This window comes from Vicugna pacos, unplaced genomic scaffold, assembly GCF_048564905.1.
Source record: "Vicugna pacos unplaced genomic scaffold, VicPac4 scaffold_20, whole genome shotgun sequence".
Classification (NCBI taxonomy): domain Eukaryota; kingdom Metazoa; phylum Chordata; class Mammalia; order Artiodactyla; family Camelidae; genus Vicugna; species Vicugna pacos.
In genome coordinates, this window is record NW_027328741.1 from 29958462 (window position 1) to 29968718 (window position 10257).

Genomic DNA, 10257 nt, shown 5'->3' on the forward strand with positions numbered 1-10257 from the left:
TTCTGACTGCCATGACAGATGTCTGCACATCCATGGTGGGAATGAGCTCAGCACGGCTCATGTTTTTCAAGAAGTTTCAGAGACTCATCTCATGTTGGTCACGTGGACTAAGCAGATAGCGAATGGGAACCACGCTCTTTTCTCTAATACTGAATTGCCCAGTGTTCAAAACAGAATCATATATTTTAAAGAACTGCAGTGTTCTGGAGGGGAAATTGAATTGTAACTTTAGAGGAGATTTGCAAACTTTTTGAATATGGATCAGGGGAGGAAGAGCAAGCAGCAGTGCTGCCCAAGGATGCTGGGAACCAGGAGCTCTGCCATCCACCCGAAAGCAGGAAAGATGGATGTCCCAGCTCAGGGATGGAAGATCACCCTTCCTTTATCCTTTTGTTCCAATCAAGTCCTCAGTAGCCTGTGTGCTGTCCACCCACATTGGCAAGGGCAGGTCTCCTTACTCAGTCTACTGCATGCTAAGCTCTTCCAGAGACACCCTCTCAGACACACCCCAGAAAGAATGGTTTACCAGCTCTCGGGGTATCCCTTAGCCCAGTCAGGCTGACACATAAAATTTACCATGACGTGGTTTGTCCTGGCTTACCACAGTAACTCCCTTCCTGGTTCATGAGGGTGGCTCAGACCTGCTCTGTCCAGTACACTAGCATTGGCCGGTGAGGAGCTGGACTTCCTTGGCCCTGCTGAGTCTGTTACTGCTGGCCCGTGTTCGTCCCATTTTCAGTATATTGTCATCTCCGCTCCTACTTGCCCTTCCTTGAGGATTTATGTTTTTAAAAATGTTTCTTTACTGCAGTTATGGAGAGGTTTGGGACTTGAGCAATATTAGTTGCATGTGTTCAGCTAGCTTTCTTTATCCAGAAATATGGATTGATTTTTATAGTACTGACTAATTATTCATTTTTGAATTAATACTTGATGATATTTTACCATTATTATGAATAAAAATGCTTATGTAACTTGTATTCATGTGAAGTTTTAATCATGTGCTTCAGTATTTAAAAAATAAGAAAAACTTGATATCTCCAATATAGATTTTTTTATTATATAAATAATGGTTTTTGGAAGGTTTTATTTAAATTAGTCCTCTAAAGGAGCAATTACTGGTGGTAAACATAGGAGAAAATGAGGATTGAGTAAAACACAGATTTATGATTATGGTTCTGAGAACCCAGAAGAATGTGTCTTTAATAATGCTGAATTTGATTCAGGAAACAGGAGAACCTAATTTTATTGTAAATATTCTCTTAATGGAAGTGTATAGATTTTAATGTAAATTATTCACAGATGGTGAATTCTTTGGCAGCAAGTACTGAAGTGTAAAAATCAATGATTTAAGCAAGTTAAAGGTTTTATTTTTCTTAAAGACATTTGTAGTAGGGAGGGCAGTGCTGGTATGTCAGCTTCCTGGTGTCACTAGGGATCTATGTGCTCTAGTATATTTAGCATACGGCTTCCATTCTAAGATTGCCTTAGATCACAATTTAGCTGCTGCAGCTCCAGTCATCACCTCCATATTCCAGGAAAGAAGGGGTTAAGAGCAGAAGTGGGCCTACTACATTAGTCTACCTTCAACCTTGTAAGGAGCTTTCCCAGAAGACACATCCAACAACTTTTGCTTCTTATTGGCCAGAACATACTTAGCCATCCCTGTCCACTAGGAAGTCTGGGAAATGCTGTTTTCTGGGCCTGGGATTGATCAGTGCTCTGTCATTAAGGCAGAAGGCAGAATAGATACTGTGTAGGGAAACTGCAGTGCCTGCCATAATGATGTGACTACAGGTATGAAGACAGTGGCAGAACAATAATTCAGCTGTCTTCACAACTGTGGTTGGATATGGAAAGTGTTTTCCAAGTTACAGAGCCAACAGGCTAGGGAAAAGCCACACCAGCATGTGCTGCAGCTTCTGCCCTGGGCTGAAGTCTTTATTCTGTTAGCTTCTCTGACTGTGGAGAAATAAACCAGGAAGTTGTATTGGGAGTTTCTGTGGCCTGCGCACACAGGCTGTAACTCATGGTTTCACAACTCTTGTAAAGAATTTTTTTTCTTATTATAGAACTATAAGTGCGATTTAGAAAATTTGGAAGATGCTTGTGGGACTATTCACACTCCTATCCCATTATGTTAAATATTAACATTTAGTATAGATATACTTATTCTTTTCACTCATGTTTTTATATGATTTTGCATTCAATATTGTGTCCTCCATCCCTCTCCCCCATTTTCTTGTGCGGTTTTCATAATACTCATTTTAATGGTCATACAATCATGTATCCAGTGGTTGTTTCCTATCTGTTTAGCAGCCCCACTATTTTTAGATGTTTACTTTTGTTTCCAGTTTCTTGGTTTTGTAAGACATAACATAAAGTAATCTTTGCACATTTTTTTCTATATTTAGAGCATTTTTATATTAAGAATATAAAAAATTATATATATATATATAATTTGGTGGTTCAGATGTGTTAATAATTTTGAATCTCTGGTATACAATTTCACACTGAAATCTTCAATGTATAAGAAGCCACATTATTTGAACTCTTAGGATTGATTAATATCATTTTTGATTACTTGACTTTTTAATTTGCAGTTTGAATAACTTTGATCTTAAACATTTTTTCATGTATTTATTAATTGTATTTTCTCCTTTGTGAATTGCCTATTCATGTCCTGGGTTTTGTACATATCAGTGTTTTATTGCTTTTATTGTTGCTATGATTTCTTTGAACATTTTTTTACTTAAATTTTTCTTTTGTGCTAAAATGCACATACCATAAAATTTACCATTTTAACCATTTCTGAATGTACAGTTTAGTGAGTTGAGTACATTGACATTGTTGTGCAAACATCAACACCATCCATCTCAGGAACTTCTTCATCTTCCAAATTGAAACTCTGTCCCCATTAAAGAACAACTCTCTTTCCCCCTCCCCCAGCCCTAGCCCCCACCATCCCCCCTCTGTCTCTATGACTGTAACAATTCTGGGTCCTCATATAAGTGGAATCATCCAGTATTAGTCCTTTCATGACTGGTTTATTTCATTTGGTATAAAGTCTTCAGGGTTCAGCCACATTGTAGCAAGTGTCAGAATTTCCTTTCTTTTTTAGGGCTGAATAATATTCTGTTATATGTATGGCCAAATCTGTTTATGGTGTGAACTCTTTCATATAACAGATAAGAAGTTTTTGTCATAAGCAGATACTTTTTTTCTCACTTGATTTTTTGTAGGTTATGTTTTTGAACATCTATAATTGTAAATTTTTATGTAAGTAGACCTACTTTCCTTTGATGTTTATATATATTTTTCATTGATCTGGGATTTATTTGGAACATCACTTGACACTGAATTTAAACCCAGGAAGAATCCAGAGCCAGGGTTAATCTACTTCTTGTTGGAATGTCTTCTATAGGCTCACTTTTTTTTTTTAAGCCAGGCAGGAAGGAAACATTGCATGACTATGCTCCCATTTTGCATACCTTTCTAGCCTTCCTCTCTTCATCCTATTTCCCCCTCTAATCAGTTTAAATGTTATGTTTATAAAATTAACTTATTAAGGTGCTTGGATTCCTCTTCAAGGTAAGAGAAGACTCTATGTCTCTGGAGTTAATACATTCAATTTCTTCTGGCCTGAGATATATTGTTGATATTACAGTTGATTGTTCATATATTCAGCCCTTGCTAAGGGCCCAGCCCTCTCCCCACCAAGTATTTGCATGAATTCACTCACTTATTTAATCCCACAGACAATTGTGAGGTAGGTAGTTATTAGTCCTGTTTTTCAGGTTGATAGGAGGTGCCAAAAGGAGATATATTGTAACCTAAATATTGGAATCCACAGCTATTCTTGATGTGCTTTAAACGAAAGAAAACTGAAAAAAAAATCTGAAATAGTAATCACTAACACAGTGCTAAATGTGTACTGGGAACATTAAGGTATTAACTAATTTGATCTCAGTCCCTTGAGGTAGGCACAATAAAATAAGTAATGTGTTGTTGAATGACTTTTAGAGCACTTACAATCTGCTTTTGATGACTTTATTATTTCTTGTCTATGTCTTAAGATTGCTTTCTCTCTCCCATTCAGGGAGTGTATTGATTCTAATTAGAGCAATTAAAACTTACTTGGGGCATGATGTTTGAGCTTTGTATCAGACAGGAGTATAAACTAAAGCCCCCAGCTAGTTGATAACCAGATTAGATTATTTGCTTGAAGAGTTAGCATACACACAGCACAGAATTCAAAAGGTGCAGAAGGATTCCCAGTGTAAGAGTGTCTCCCTCCCACTTCTGTGTTGCCTTCCAGATCCCCTTCCTGGAGGAAACCACCTTTACTGGTGCTTAACCAGCAATAATTATGTGCAGGCACATGGATTACACATAAACTTGTTTCATAAAATGGTAACAAAATAGACATACTATGGTACATTTTGATTTTTACTTTAAAAATTCTAGAAATTATAATTTGAAATATATGAAATTTACCCACTTAACACAGTTTTAAATGTATCATTTGGTAATGTTACCTACATTGACATTATGGTGTAACAGATCTCTAGAACTTCTCCATCTTGCAAGATCAAAACTTTGTGCCCATAAACAGCTCCTCACTTCTCTCCCTCATATACCTTGTTTTTTAAAAAATTATTGTAGATACAGAAGTATATTTAAGCATGTGTATGTATGGAGAGGCCTATTTTCATGTAGCAAATTTATAGTAGATATTTTTTCATATCTGCAGACACACTTCCCATCCTTTTTAATTGCTGCAAAGTGTTACATTTTATGGATGTGACCTAATCTGTGTAATCAGTTCCTAGTTACGTGCAGTTATGTTGTTTCTGACCTTGGAAGCTGTCACAACCGTGCACCTCTCTGAGGCACCTTGTTTTAGATGTCCCTTGGCTTGACAATGGAATTTGATTTTGTCTCATAGTCTTAGTTCAGAGACTTTCTCTTCAGTAGGTGAGTTTCTCACTGGTACATGCTGATGATTTTAGTGATAATAATGCACTTTCACTGAGTACGTTCCCCATGCCAGGTGCTGCGATAAGCACTTTGTTTAGACTCCTGTGAAGTAAGTGCTAATTATTCATGGAGAGAGGAAATCACTTTCTTAACTTGGTAAAATCGAAGGTGGGGTGTAGCTTTGCTGATTGGAGTTGGAGCTCTCCCATTGCCCGTGCTGACATGGCCTGGGCTGTGTGGCAGGCGTGTGTGGTCCCAGCTGCTTTTCTGGTGCTGTGCTTTCTGGTTTTAGTGTGTTTTATTTATGTATGGATATTTTAAAACTCAGGCTTGGCTTTCTCTTTGGTTTCTATTGGGTGCATATTAGTTCTGATAATTGGTAAAACATATTTTAACTTAACTGTACTTTTGCATAAGATACTTACCTGTATTTGTTTAGGGATGATTACTTCCTACTGTGCTTAGTGACCAAGTTGGTACATGTCCACATTTCTTACCTCCTCCTCCTTTCTTCTATCCCATGCTTTTGATTGTTTATGTTAGTGAACTTACTCTGATATTTATGTTTGTGACTTTATGTTTACTGGTGTCTCTGCTGCTCTACCAAGAAAACAATATCTTTTGATTCCATGACACAAGGGCATCAGTGTCTTTATATTTTCCTCCTTTCCATCTGTGCCTGTCAACTTGATACTATTCCTGTTGTTTTAATTTATAATATTTACATTCTGTTCTATAGCTATAGATTCTGCCAGAAAAGAAGAGCATTTATCCCTACCTCTTAAATGGACTACTTGCTCACTGTAAGTCTTTGGCTGTACTTTATGCATTCTTATTGTTTGGCTAAAGCTTATTGTCTGATGGTTAATTCATGAAGGGTTCATAGAAACCAAATTCTCTCAAGTTGTATGTTTAAAGGTATTTTGTTTTTGCAACAGACTTGATTGGCAGTGTGGCCAGATGTAGAATTGTGGAGTCATATTTTCCTGCCAGAAGAGTCTGTAAATATGGCCCCGTGTGTCCCAGTGTCCTGCATGCAGCTGTGCCAATGGCCGAGACAGGCTGCCCTTTCCTGCTTTAAGAGTATGTGGCTCTGCTCAATAAGCCTAAAAAAACACCATAGGCTGAGTGGCTTCAACAACAGACATTTGTTTTCTCACAGCTCTGGGGGCTTTAGGTCAGAGATCAAGTTGCCATCACGGTTGGTTTATGGTGAGATCTCTCTTCCTGGCTTGCAGACGGCCTCCTTCTCACCAGGTCCTTATGTGGCTCTTCCTCTGTGTGTGAGTGAGAGCTCCCTGATCCCTCTGCCTTTTCCTGCAGATATGTTAGTGCTGTCCTGTGACCTCACTGATCCTGGATTACCCCTCTAGGGGCTTCATCTCCAAACACAGTCACATGAGTGTTGCAGTTTCAGCATAAGAGTTTTGGGACACACAGTTCAGTGTATAACAAAGGGTAATGTGGATTTTTATTTATTTATTTTTTTGTCAAAAGGCCTAGATTTTTTTCCTTTCTTTGTTTTTTTTCTCTTTTTTTCTCTCTTTTTTTCCCCAGTGTAAATATGTGATGTAAATCCATATTTATTAACATGGAAAAATGTTCAACATATTGCTGAATGACAAAAAGCAGGTTTATTTATTTTTATCTTTCTGTAATCCTGTTAATTTCCTCCTATTAGATAATAGTTATTCTTTTAAATAGACATTTCAAAAAATTCAGATATCTATGTCATGATTTTCATTTGCTTTATTTTTATATTTTTCTGGGTACATGTTTTTTATCTGCCATTTGTTTTTTCCTATTTTCTCTCTCCCCTCTCTTTTTCTATGAGTGTTTTTATATGGTGTTTGGCTAGTCTCTTTGTGTTCTTTCCTCATCTTTGAGTGAGGGGAGCTCTTCCTGAACTGGCTGTGTGTACGAGTTTAGGCTGTGTGGCGGGCATCGTCTGGGTGAAGTAGCTTCACTCCAAACCTTGTCTTTCTCACAGCAGATGGTGGAGGTGTAACTTCTCACCTTGCCGCTTGTGCTCTGAGGGAACATGCCTGTGTATAGATTTTAATGTAAATTCTTCACAGATGGTGAATTCTTTGGCAGCAAGTACTAAAGTGTAAAATCTCCTCAGGGCCTTTCCTCTAGCTTCAGTGGGCTGAGCTCAAGAATAGTGAAGAACCCCTCATGTGAAATTTAAAGGATCCTGTATATGCTGCTGTTACGAATAAAATCTTTTTGTTCATTATTGTCTTCTTAGTGAAATCCTTCTAAAAGTCGAGTTTGACACATATAACATCCTTGGTCCCCTTAAAAATATAATGGAAATCTCCAGAGATTCAGCTAATGGGCAGAGTTATCAACGTATGCGTTAAAGTCATGATATGCAAAATTTACAAGATATCCAAAAATTTGTTTTTAAATATTTCTCAAGTAAATGTTTATTTTAATATTCAGTTTAATATTTATTTAATCAATTTAAAGAAATTTCAATGTCTATATGAGTTGTTTTGAAAAGAACACTGGTTATCTTCCAAATTTAAGTTATCAGTAGAAGTTTAAAAGATTAAAAAAAGATTACATTTCTATCTGTCATACTCCAGTTATTTCCATTTGTTCTTATTTTAGGCCTTTGTCTGCAAGTGCAAATAGATAGTAAATATCTTGCTTCTTTCCCTCATATAATTAAAGATCATAATTGATTTAGCCTGTTCATTTGCTCAGAGTAGACTAGTTACGCTGTGGTAACATTCAGTTCCAAGGTGTTAGCAGGTTTACAGTCAGAAAACTTTACTTCACTCATGCTGTTCACATTGTGGGTTTGGGCTCCTCTCCAGGACATCTTACTTGGAGGGGAGACTCACATGCAGGTTTAAAGCTTCTGCCTGGAAGGAAGGCTCACATCCTCATTTACCTGGCTCTGCCTGACTTCAGGGGCTCAGGGAATACAGGTCTACCATGGGCCTGAGAGGAGAAAGAACACAGTTTTGAACAGTATTGATTACTGTCTCACCCATTTCTGGACACTCAATTTGTTTTCGACCTTTCTACAATTTTAGGGAGTTCTGTAATGAATATTCCTTTTTTTTTTTTTACATATTTCCTACCATTTTTTTTTTAAATGGAGGTAGTGGGGATTGAACCCGGGACTCTGTGCACGCTAACCACACACTCAACTGCTGAGCTCTACCTGCCTCCACCTCCCCACGACTATTCTCATACACATTTTTTCTGTAGTTATTTCTTCAGTACAAATTCCCAGGAGTGGAATTACTGGGTCAAGAATACGAATGTTATAATGACCCAATACGTATCACTATATTGCTTTTCAACATTATAGGCAATAGATGGACCTACTTGATTCCCCAGGAGCCACTTGATAGTCATCCTGGTGCTCCCATTGTCTTAAAAATATGGACAGTCAAATCTTCATTCTCGCCTGTGATTTTGTAAGTATTTCTTTGTTTTGAAATATTATTACTTCATATTGAGAAGTTGAAATTGTTTTAACAGTGAAAACAGTTTGAAGAGTCATAACAGTTTAGAAATCTACCCTTCTTCTGTTTAGTATCAATTTGCAGTGCCAGCCTTAGTTCACTGATGTGGCCGGTTCAATGCAATCTTTCTAGTCCTTTCTCTATGATGTCTACCAATCTATCACCTGTGCATACAAATGCTTTTCTTTCAGGGACAATAAAACAGTACCTGGGTTTAACCAGCATTTCTTTGAAAATGATTGAATTAGCAAGGATCATACTTGCATTCAATCACAGACTCTGGTGAATTGAAATAAATATTTTGAAAGGAAATTGGGTAGCTTTCTAAATTACTAGGAAGACTGGTGGGGGGTAGGGAAACTGGGTTCAAAAAATAGACAGAACCCTTCACAGTCAAAATCTGCCCTTGTGAACAGCCTGGTGGAGGACACTTTGCTGTGATCATTGCTCCTTCAATACAACCGTTGCCAGAAACGCCTCTTTTGGCACATGACAGGGATCCAGTTACTCCCCCAATTCCTCTACTGTCTTTGGTAGCCAGACGTTGACGCTGTAGTATCTGCATCCTCTCCAGGCTCATTTCTGCTGGATTCAGACGCCCAGGGGACATGTGATTGGCCAAGAACAATCCAAGTGTCCAAAATGGGAACTGCAAAATAGAGGCACAGTGTCCTGCAGCCAGAGCTGGGACCTGACCACCCAGGCTCCCACAGGAAGGTGCTCCCCAGAGTGAGGGGCTTCAGAAGTGGGACAAAACAAACCAAAAACTAAACAAATAACAACAAAGATGAAACAAATATTTACTGTGATCAGCAAAATTAGACATCTTGACAATTTCCTTTAGTATATGCCATCCCCCACCCCAATCCCCCAACAAAGCCTCATTGAGATTGTTCTGTTCACTTCCTCTGCTCTTTAACCTCTGGAATTTAAAAAGCTTTGCTTTTCTTTGTTTTCTGCTTAGAAAGAGAGTATTCATTTAAAATTTCCTTTGATGAGACACATCCTTCTGCTTTTAGAGTCTCTGATGCATTCTCTTTCTCGTATTTTGGTTATGTCATCCCTTACAAAATCTACATAGTATATCTAGAAATTTGTTGCAAGATACCCACTTTCTCTGGTTCAGGGGAAGAGGAATGAATAGGTGGAAAATTGCCAATATGCCAGAGATGAAGACACAAAAAGAAACAGGGCTTTATTCCTCCAGTGGGTCTGGTGGAAAAAACAAACAATCCCAGGGCACACAGAAGCTGGATAAAAGGAGCCGGTGCAGAGTGCTCCAGGCGCATGATCAACACGGTGACTTGTCCTACTTGGGAAAAATTTCAGAGGACAGAAAACTTTCAGAGGAGAGATACCTTAGTTGAGGATTTCTTTCAGCATGAAGTCTGTCACGTACAGAAAAGAAGCATCTCATATAGGGAACTTTGCCACGCTGCTCTCCCTAAGAAGTTTCCTCTGAGATGTGAATTTTATAAGAAGGGAATAAATAATGTAGAGTCAGTCACCACATTCAAAGACTCTTTAGCGTGAGTTATCTAATGTTGAGTAATTTTCTAAGCTTATTAGTAAGCTTCTGGTACAAACTCATCATTGCCCCAAATAATCATTGTTGAAGTAATGAAAGTTTTCAGAAAGGAAAGAGAACATTCATATTCACTCATGTTAGAGGTGCGTATTTCAAACTTTGCCCCCTTTAAAGTCAAATAAACCCATTTCCAACACTATGTCTTTTTTAGTCATTGAGATAGTGAGATGTTTACTTTCAATACAAATGTCTCAATACCAC